Source organism: Mytilus galloprovincialis, chromosome 11, assembly GCF_965363235.1.
Source record: "Mytilus galloprovincialis chromosome 11, xbMytGall1.hap1.1, whole genome shotgun sequence".
Classification (NCBI taxonomy): domain Eukaryota; kingdom Metazoa; phylum Mollusca; class Bivalvia; order Mytilida; family Mytilidae; genus Mytilus; species Mytilus galloprovincialis.
The window spans coordinates 37792130-37804207 of record NC_134848.1 but is presented as its reverse complement, the minus strand read 5'-3'; the positions used below and the strand labels follow the sequence as shown (position 1 = coordinate 37804207).

At 31.9% G+C, this 12078-nt stretch overlaps 1 long non-coding RNA gene across 1 annotated transcript; it reads right to left on the bottom strand.

The window, feature by feature from the left end:
- Positions 1–3476: 3476 nt before the first annotated feature.
- LOC143052120 (uncharacterized) lies at positions 3477–7183 on the bottom strand. The gene is made up of 3 exons (XR_012970993.1): positions 7067–7183; positions 4547–4643; positions 3477–4036 (listed from the first exon to the last, which is right to left on the bottom strand). It is a non-coding gene; the product is annotated as an uncharacterized LOC143052120 (long non-coding RNA).
- Between the last annotated feature and the right edge of the window lie 4895 nt (positions 7184–12078).

Genomic DNA, 12078 nt, shown 5'->3' with positions numbered 1-12078 from the left:
AAAATTAAAAGGTCAATACACAGTTTGATTACAAACTAACGCGTATTAATTACATCCATGCGCTTGTCCGACTCATGATATATATATATATGATTATAAAATGGCAACCTTCAATTTATTTGTTCTGTTGTGCACACATTTTTGAAGATTATAAACGATTCTCAATAACGATTCGAATCTAGTGACAGGTAATTTGCATTCTACCTGCAATGCACCTTTACGCGTGCACATGTCACCAGGCCGTTGTATTATTATTTGAAGTGTTCGATGGTTCTTAACTTTGTTACTCTTGAGTCAGTGATGATTATTTAATTTGTGTCATTTTCATCTTTTATAGACTTTTCTTGTTCTAAAATATGAATGCAAATTTAGCTATTTATAACAAAAGCGGCTTGTTAGTAATGTGCTTATGACAATGCCATAGACAACTAGTATATTTTATTCCAGTTTTCTGATTTTTCTATACTTTTTTGGACAACTCTGTATTTGTCAATGTGAAATGTGAAATCATTTTCTTTTCATCTTATCATTAAAATATATTATGATCTTTTATTAAAGAGTTTATAGAAAAATCGTAAGGGTTACGCGGAACCCAGTGTCTCGCCTACTTTTGTTGTAAAAGAGTGTAAGCACAAAATGTAGTAGAAAGTAAAATCACAAAAATACTGAACTTAGAAGAAAATCAATTCGGAAAGTCCATATGGCAAAATCAATTAACAAAACACATCAAAAACGAATGGACAAGAACTGTCATATTCCTGACTTGGTACAGGTATTTTCAAATGTAGTAGGCTCTACAAAATACAGTGGCGCATCCATGGGGGGGGGGGGGGGGTTCCGGGGGTGCGCACCCCCCTTTATTTTTGCCGATCAATGCATTTGTATCGAGACATATGTTTTGCACCCCCCTTGCCCTGGGTGCCCTGGGTTAGCACCCCCCTTTCGAAAATTCCTGAATCCGCCCCTGAAAATATAAGGAAAAAAGATAAAAAAAAAAATCGCAGTCTTTTATATATACTGTATAATATATTTTGATTCTGTCTATGTGTGGTCAAAATCCATATAGGAATATGAATCCAAGGATTTGTATACTATACAAATCCTTGATGAATCTAATAAAAAAAACTTTTAATGCACACTGTATGTCATGTGAAAAAAATTCCATTTAAAAGTAATTAATATACGGAAAAACAGGAAATAAATTATCATAAAATATCCTATAATCTAGATTCTATCCTAGTTATGTACAAATCCAGGATAGTAAGTTAAGTGTTATTAAAAAATTAAAAAAACAAGAATGTGTCCCCAGTACACGGATGCCCCATCCGCACTATCATTTTCTATGTCCAATGGACTGTGAAATTTGGGGTAAAAACTATAATTTGGCATTAAAATTAGAAAGATCATATTATGTGGGACATGTATACTAAGTTTCAAATTGATAGGACTTCAACTTCATAAAAAAACTACCTTGACCAAAAACTTTAACCTGAAGCGGAACAGACGGACAGATGGACGAACGCATAGATCAGAAAACATAATGCCCCTCTACTATAGTAGGTAGGGCATAAAAATCCAGAGTGAATGAAATGATAACTGGCAGAAAAACTAAGTCCATTTAATTATAAGTAAAATACGGATTACCCTTTTTTTTCAAAATTTAATTCTGGATGGTTACTTTCTTTACATCATAAACAAGCTTCCTTCAAAGTTTGGTAGAAATCGAAAACAGTTTCAGAAAGTTATTAAAATTCCACAAACTTTAACCAAAGAGTGAACATTTGTGGACATAGCACCGCCGACGACGAAATGTAGGATCGCTTTCTCGCTTTTGATACAAAAGGTAGGCTTGACAAACACAAAGTCAAGTGGAATGGTTGTCAATGAGACAACTCTCCACAAGATACCAATATGAAAAAGAAATTAACAACTATATATAGGCCCCGGCCCACCCCCCTGGATCCGCCTATGGGTTGCTTATATAGGGAATCACTGAAGCGTGACTGGAGTGGCTCCCTCTTAGGTCAGTCAGTGGGCCCCCACTTGTGAAAAATCATGGATCCGCCACTGAAATGTACAAAATAATGAACGAAAAACAAATATGAAACATAGGCGCCTACCTTCCCCTAACCTTGGCTATGGTAGAATATTCCAATATAAGAACAAACCATTAAAATCAGTTTGAAAAGACTCAAATCATCAGATGGATACAAATAGAAATACATCTAACTAAAACACAGACTGTACCATCTATTCTTCTTGCATGTTTAAAATATTTAATAAACAAGATAGCATTATCTTTTGACCACAACCTGTGATATATTCCAGGCGAGGATCCAGTCATTTTGAAAAGGAATTCCGAGCACAGGAAAACTCCCTGGATCTGCTAATGATTTCACTGGGTTCATTGTGTCTATTTTTTTTATTTGAGGAAATAGGCAGTCGAATTATTTGTTGGTTTTCTTGGCATGGATTTCAATTGTGTTATCTCAGCAGGCAGATGCATGTTAGGAGCACTATCAACATAGTTTGTTAAACTGTATTCCCCACTTTGCTTTATTTCCTGTCGACTCATTCTTTTATATTTTTGTGTTCCAATAATTACAGAATACAAACCAGCTAACTACTTTTTAATGGAATATATGTCTCTGCTGGGGCATAGCATATTGCATACAAATACACAAAATCAAGGATAACAAATTCAATAAGGTAGCAGTAATTTAGTTCCATTAATTATTGCTATCATTTTGATGAACTCTTTCAAATATGAAGTCACAAATAATAATTTATGTATGATATGCATTTTGTAGCTCAATTTCCAAATTTTTATCATCAGGTTAAATCTTTGCAATGTTGCAAAGCAGAGAACAAATTTTCAAGTGTTGGGCAGCCTGAATATTCCTGTAAGATTTGATTCCATTTCATATATTCTTTAAAACTGAAACCATGTGTATTAAACCTACACAGCTACTTTTGCATAGGTACTATTCTTGTACAAAAAATCTGTAGTTCTACTTTTAATTTTCAGTACTATTGTGTTACTTTAAATTATTGTAATATTTAGGTACATGTATCTGTATTTTACAGTACTTGATTTGTACCCATGCAAAAGTAACAGTGTAGATGAAAATTAATTACTATAGCTATTGAGTTTTCATGTTGACTTTCATTGCCTTTGATGGTATTTTGAATTCCATGTTGACCCAAAATAGTACCTATTGTGAATATGACTTTAATTGGCTTTTATGTTTAGTTTCAGTGAGTTGGCTGGTTTAAGAGGAATCATTGATAGTTGGTTATCTTGTTTGAATTATTTTACACTCTGTAATCTTTGTGTCTTTCATATATTGCTACACAATGTCAAACATAACTGTGACTTGTATTTTCTAACATTTACTTTGGTCTCTGGTGGAAATTTGTCTCATTGGCAATCATACCACATCTCCCTATTTTATATTGAAACAGTTCCAAGAAAATAAAAGCTACAACTATCATTCTATTAAACATACAAAATTTCTGACAAAGGCAATTCTGTACTTTTGGATATATGGTATGTTAAATCTAAACAATTTTATTAACTTTGAAGTTGAACTTTCACATAGGCTGTTGATTTTTATGTGAGCTTGTCTGTTTTATTTAAATGGTTGACAATATTTCATTTATCCATTTCATAACTTTGTGACATTAAAATATTCTCAGCATACATGTCACATGACATAGTCACACATACTTCTTATATTTGTAAATACTAATATATAGTATATATATAATAACATGTCTAATAACATCTCGACTTGGTTAAAAATATTCTTTGATTCTATGAAAAGGAATGCTTTCCTTTTTTACATGCAATTTTATGATCTGGGGTGTCTGCTGTGCAGCTACATCTTTTTTCCTGGTATTTTAGAAATAATTGCATGCAGCCACAAAAGTCTAGACCTGGTATTATTCTTTTTTCTATTTGTTGATGCTCTTGTTAACAGTTTTCAAATTTTCAACATATTTTTTGGCACATGTACATGTAACTCATTTTTACCTACAAAAGAGAAGAATCATATAGATAATAGGATAATATAAATCAAGAATAAAACAAAATGTGTAACAGTATGTTATTATATAAAGATCATAAGCATATACATAAATAGTCATCAGAGGGGGCCCACTCTAGTCATGCTTCAGTGATTCCCTATATAATCAACCAAATTTTTCGCACAAAAAAGGGGGGAGGTTCAGCCCACTGCCCCCTAAATCTGCCTCTAAAGATACAATTTTCTTGTGTTAATGATGATTAATTTTAATATCAATTGTATATTCAACAGGGGAAAACAGTCCAATAAAATTGTGATTTTCTAGAAGTATGATATTGTAAGATGAGTAATGTACTATCATGACTATCAACAAACTATCTTTTACATTTGCCTTGCTTTATACACAAATTTTAAAAAAATGTGACTTTAACTGAAATATTGAACTCTAATAAATGTTTTTACATTCACTGATAAGCTGATTATCTAATAATTATATCATATATATACAATGTACTTACACCTTAAGTTCAAAGCAGTCAATGTATGTTCATATATATCTCTTTTTTCCATTTCAAATACCTCTGCAAACTGAACAGCATCTACAACACTGAACATCTAAAGGTTTGAAGAAAAAAAAGGGGGAATTTTCTTAGTGCAATAATATCAAACATGTCAAAACAGCAAAGATAATCAATATAAGAGATGTTTCATTTTGCACTCATACATGTAAGATCATGTAACCCAAGGGGAAACTCCTTTCAAAGCAGCTATATTATTTAATGTTTTATTGCATAAAATACAAAATGGGATAATGGGATGCAATGATTAATTTGTTATTTACAAAAAGGTTGGGATCCTGCTAACATGTTTGACCCAGCCACTATATGTATGTATGTGCCTGTCCCAAGTCAGGAGCCTGTATTAAGTGGTTGTCGTGCGTTTATGTGTTGCATACATGTATTTGTTTTTCGTTCATTTTTTTAAATAAATAAGGCCATTAGTTTTTTTGATTGAGTTTTTTACATTGTCATTTCAAGGCCTTTTATAGCTGACTATGCCATATGGGCTTTGCTCATTGTTGAAGGCTGTACAGTGACCTATAGTTGTTAATTTCTGTGTCATTTTGGTCTTTTGAGGAGAGTTGTCTTATTGGCAATCATACATGTACCACATCTTCTTTTTTTATATATATACTGAATAACCTTTACATTCCAAAAAACCTGGTGAGTCACTCTGAAAGTAGAGGGCACATTAGAAGATGTACTTGAATTGGTTCATATTTACATTTGTTGTAACCAGTATTTTGATTTATAAACTTGTACTATAAAAGAAATCATTGCATGCATTAATGCTCTATCTATATAGCATAGAATGGTCAAATATTAGAGTACAAAGGCTTGGAAATTTCAATGTTTAGCAAAAGGGTACATAATCCTTTAAAGAGCTTTAATTAAGAGCTTATGGTCCTTGTTATTATTAAATATTTATATACATGTATATATAAGCATAATGCCCAGTGATATTGTTTGCCTTAAATTGGTGGAGAAGAATTAAGGCTTTTTCCCCTGGAGAAGATTCCCAATTTGAAAAAAATGGCTTAAAATTATTCCCAAAAAGACAACTTTTTTCTCAAACAGTGCAGTCATATATAGTAGTAATTGTGCATGAATACAAACTGAAAGACACTTGTTAATACATTTTTCATGCCTAATATGACCATACGTGCAGATATGAGGGTCTATTTATGTATCATTTATGATTACTGACAAAAGGGGTCTTATTTCAAAGCAGGATTTGACTGATCCTGAAAAGGGGTCTGTAATTTGAAGTTTCAGTCAAATTCATGGTTTATTATAAATTTCCCAATTTGATGTAAATTTCGCATATTTTCCCAATAAAAAAGGATAGAGGTAGTTTTGAAAAAGCCAACAATATCACTGAATGCAACCTGACTTCAAATAAAGAATACTTATTAACTTATTTAGGCCTTTTTCAACAAGTTTTTTATAGTTCCTTCTTATAAATGCTGTATTGTAACACCACTGTCCCAGGTTAGGGGAGGGTTGGTATCTAGCTAACATGTTTAACCCCGCCACATTCTGTATGTACATGTATATGTGTCTTTCCCTTCTGCTTCTGCCTGATAATGGCCACAATCAACGAGCTGATTACCAAGTCAGGGGTCTGCAATTCATTGATTGTCATTTGTTGATGTGTTACATATTTGTTGTTTTGCTTTTTCTGTTACATAAGTTATTTAGTTTTCTCACTTGAATTGTTATACATTTGTCATTTTTCTGCCTTTTATAGCTGACTGCTGTATGGGCTTTGGTCATTGTTGTAGGCTGTACAATACTATATATTGACATATATACATGTAGAAATGTTATAATTTATGTGTCATTGTGGAGAGGTGTCTCAATGGCAACCCTACCACATCTATGGTTTCCTTTATAAAATGACCAAATATGCTTACCATGTGCAATACAACAATTTAAAAACTGACCAGACAATTAAACAATGACTGAGAGTACAAACATGGTACATTTAAAAAAAATACTTATTTATATATATGTTTATCAAGAAATGCAAATTATATTAAATTTAGGATGTTATTCACTTACATTCTGCCAACACTTAAAGTAGGAACTATATCTTGGATTCGTCATGACTGTCTGGTAAATATTTTCTGACGTGGTGTTTGATTAGCATATCAATAGAACAACAACAATGTCAACATGCAACTGCAAACTCGTTATTTTGTTGTTTGATTTATTTTTTGTCTTCCAATATCGAGTAGTAGAACTTTAAACACCATGTATACAGGATATTATGTAAAAAAAAATGAATAGTTAAACTATTTGTTTCATTTTCTTGAAAAAAGTTGAAATCGCAAGTACCTTGCGATTTCCTTTCAATAATTTTCTATAGCACAACTTTTTGATCGTCTGATTTAGATAGTTATTTCGGTGCGATTATTATTGTCATATAGATAGATCGCCAGCTCATGTTCTTAAAATATTATGTGGCTGACTTACTTGTCATTCTGATATGTACGATCCGCTAAATCAACCTTTTCGTACACATAAAAAGACCATTCCTAGCATCAAGATGGCGCTTCCATTTTAGTAATAGAGTTGTTTCCCCCTACTGTCGCCATTCTGTTCTGTCAGGGGAATATAAGTAAGGGGAGGGAAACCAATGCTAATATGCTTCTTCTTCTTCTGTATGTATAAACTTCCAATTATGGAACACCTTCGCAACGGATATTATCCAGACGGGAGTTAATTAAAACTTATATTGAAAATATGCACTATAGACACTATAGGTTTTCAACAAATAACATAAAAAATTTAGATTCACTGTACACGGATAAAATCTAAACTATTTAAGGACTGATAAAATAATTTACGCCGAATTAAAAGGTATCTAGGCCTTATCAATATTTATTTTACGATGTACTGTACACAACTAAAATCTAAAAATATAGGGTGCTTTATAAATACAATGGAAAGCGCAGAAATCCAAAGTTTACGGATTGGAATATAAATGTAAATAAAAAACAAATAAAAACTGGATAGGATCACGTAAGCTTTATACAGTAAAGCTGAGAAGATCTTATTCGAACCTGTTGGGACTTTACCATATCAAACGACTAAATATCAGAGATAGTCGAAAATAAATCGTATCTTGCCATTGGTTTAAAAACATTTACGTCAAAATGACAATAACTTACAACATGAATATTGATATATTTGAACTTTATTATTCTAAAATTAAAAGGTCAATACAGTAACTAACTAATGCGTATTAATTACATACATGCGCTTGTTCGATGGGTCTTAAAACTTTGTTACTCTTGAATCAGTGATGATTTCATTTTCAATATCGTCTTCATCTTTAATAGACTTTTCTTATTCTAATATATATGAATGCATAATTCAGCTATTTATTACAAAAGCAGCTTGTGAGTATATATATATATATATATATGTGCTTATATGACAGCACCATAGACAAATGATAGACAACAGAATAAATTTATTCCAGTTTTCTGATTTTTCTATATTTTTATGGCCCACCGTCTGTATTTGTCAATGTGAAATCATATAATATGTACATAAATAAACATACGGTGACTTTATATTTTCTTTTCATCGTGAGTTATTAAAATATAGTATGATCTAAAGAGTTTATAGAAAACAATCGTAAGGGTTACGCGGAAACCAATGTCTGGCCTAATTTTGCTGTAAAAGTTAAGTACCAAATGTAGCAGGCTCAACAAAAAATGGGGGAAAACATATTTTTTTCTCTTTAGATACTCATTTGTATCTTTAGATTCTGTCCAGTCGGGTCAAAATCCATATTGGATTATGAATCTAATAAATGTTTTTACAACTTTTACTGCAGACTGTGTATATGTAATATGAGGGGAAAGAATCCATTTTAAAAGTAATTAATATACGGAAAAACAGAAAATAAATATTGGATTATGAATCTAATAAATATTCTGGTTAAGAAAATCCCTCCTTCAAAGGAGCACTTCGCACAGTTATTTCTCCAAAAAATGCTTTATTTTATAGTTTAAGAAAAATACATCATTTCAGATTGGTCACAATTAGAAGATAACAGCAAACAATGTCATTTACCCTTTGAAACTGTGTTTGCCAGATGAAAAATCTGCCTAGGTTTAATGAAAAATTCTAAAATAAATTCCTTTCTGTTACTATCTACTATACTAGAATTGCACAATGTTCTGTGCTGTTATCAAAACCAAAAAAAAAAACTATTTTTTCATTCAATATACTGTATATTACTTTGAAATTTACTTAATATGGTGATGATATAACTTATATTAAATGAAATGGTTGACATATAGTAGATTAACTTTTTGATTCATCAGTGAAATTGTCTTGAACATCCTTCCTGTTACTGATGATGGTTATGCTGTTACTTTTTATCAGGTAACATGACAGAACGTAACAGAAAGGAATTACGCAGTATTTTTTGTTCATTTACTCGAATTGTGTAGAAGTTTACTTTCATCTACATATCAATTTGATAAGACACTATAAAAACACATATACTAATATAGTGCTGACAATAACATATTCTCAGAAGGTACACAAAAAGGCTGTAAGAGGAGAGAACAACAAAATTATTTTTCTCAAAATTCTGATCTTTGTGGAGTTCAGTTTTTTAAAGTGGCTGCTATTCACCTAAACAAATGGATTCATACATTCAGGAAATGATGCTCTTCACATTACATTACAAGAAACAAATTTTTGGTCTTTCAAACATGTCCACAGGTGGAAAAAACCCAGCGGTAACAGGAGGGAAAGTACCCCTGGGGACAACATTCAAAAGACCCTTAAAAATGCAAACTTTTCTTACATGCTTTAGTTATAACAAAATAAGACCAGTAATGGAGAAGTATATTATAAAATCTTTAAGATTTGTGAAAATCGGAAGGCTGTTTACTTAATTTAGATATTCTTTGAATGATTTAATTTTCAGAAAATAACAGGGGACAACATGATTTTTTGGGGGGTTGACCATTTAAATTATAATATTTCATTAGATGAAATATTAAAAAGAATGTTTAATTGGTTGCAGTTGGTGCATTATAACTCTAGTTAATACACTGACAGAAACTTAAAATTTTCCAAAAAGATGCCTGAATAAAAAATAATTGTTGGTGAATAGCGGGACATGGAAATTATACTTTTTCAGATATGGTCTCACTGTAAAAAGACATACTAGGTATTCTCGTGTAATGTGTTTTCGTACTAATAACAATTCTCAATGCTTACGGTTTTCACTGTTGAGTTTTTATTCACGTTTGTGCTCAAAATTTTAAAGCATGTTCTGTCGAATGTTTTTATAGGTATTTAAATTTTTGATACTGTTTCCGATTATTTTGCGAAAATCGTATGTCAAGCGTCATATGTTTACGTATGAAGTAAAAACTGGATCAGTACACGGACAGGAAACTTGAATGCAATTTTCAAAATTTAGAATTAAATGTGAAAAGCTAAGACTGTTTTCATCTTTATGTATTAAGGTTAAATAAAAAGAATTGTCAATAGAATATTGAATGAATGGAGGTTGAACAATCTACGCCCCTCTGTTAATTTTAACTCGCTGGCAGAGACATATGTCTCTGTCGCTGGTTAGTAATTAAAACGGCGGAGAAAACACATGACAGTCACATGTCTTGAAGGTCCGTTGTCTAACAGGCAAAAAACATATCTGGACTTTATTTTAACCCTTCAGAATTTTTTTCACCAACTATTCTAGTGATGCATATTTTTGACATTAAATAAAACTGGCTAAATAGGTCAGTTTTATTAAATTTGTTTTAACGTCTTTAAAAGCGACTTTGAATATGGTTTAAATTTGTCAAGTTGTAGTGGTGTTGTTGTTCTAAATATAGAAACCGAAAAACCCTTAACAATATACGCGTGTGCAATCGAAACCTATGAAATATGGATGATACGCCTCGTGAGATGAGTACGTGTTGGTTACTGTCAAAGACCCTTACGCTTGCTTGGTTGAAGGTTTTTAATTATACGAGTTCGTAGTCCATGTAGAGCAAAGCAAAGCTTCCTCGTTATGTATTCTACATTGTAGCAGGCATTCGTGCATTTACATTTGCAACCACAGGCACATATAAAGCTACTAGGGTCCAATATAAAGTTAGTGTCTAGTGTGATGTTACTATGGGTACTACATTTCATGCACACATCAATACTACATAAACAATACATTTGGATGCGACCTCGAACTTTTACGTTATCGATAGTGGACATGCTAAAATAAGTCAGTAACTTTAACATGTATAAAAAGTTTTCCACACAGAATGTGGCGCTGGACAGTTGCTTAATGTATGTTCTAAAAAAAGATTGCGTGAAAACCAGGCTGTCTAATTTATGAATTCCCTTTTGATGAATTACTCTACGTGGTTTTAGATTTAATTCAGTCCTGAAGAATTTTCTGTAAATTCAACTTCCTTTGAAATTCATTATAGAATATAATAATGTGAATAATATTTCAGGGGTTGTGTCCGATAATGGTGATGATGATGTAACCTGATACGGGCTGATAATGTCATCATCAATATTTGACAAGTTTTGACTTTTCGAAAACGAGTCTGCGGAATGTCACTGTGAACAATTTTTAGCTATTTAAAAAGCTGAGCCAGTCCTTGCAGGAATTCACGACATATGAATTTAGTCGGGTTAACCCATGTTGATTATTTGGACATTCACATTTTCCTTACTGTAACAATTCATATATTATATTACATGTATTCGCCACGTTAGCGATGATAATCTTAAACAAACTTAAATGGCCTGATCCACTGCCAAATATTATAAACTACAGTAGAGTTTAGTTAAAACATTCTAAAGAAAATGTATTATGATGATAATGAACACTAAAGTTTAAAAAGAAAAGACTTGTGTTGAACATAGACTGTAGAATGGCTTAACAATTTTAACTCTATGTCTGTTCCTATGATTAAAATTCGATCTGGTAAATAAGAGGATGAAGAATTTCAAATATTTTTTTATATATAGAATTTTACCACCATTTAAAATTTGTCATTTGCTAGATATATACAATAAATTTACATTTTACAGGAACCTGATTTTTTAAATTATTTTGGCGTGTGGAACTTCCAGTGTAAGAAATACACTTTCTTCTTCTTCTTCACAATATTGTTTATTCTGTCGGAAATAAAACCCAAGGAAAATTTCTTTTAAAGATTTCTCCCGCTAAACGATCCTATATGCACACTAACAAACGGTTTGATGGTCTCCTCATTAACCGTAATAAGAGAATAAACGGGTAAAACAGGAGGATCTTAATGTCATTGCCACCCGTGGGTTTATTCAGAGATACATAATATTCAATTATGGCCCACATACCCAGTGCTAGAAAATGGAAATAACACTTTGTAAATGTGCTGCGGCCGAAGTGCTTTTCTGGATTTACCTTTATCAGGAACGCTGAAAACCCAAGGATGTACATGTATAAGAACATGAAC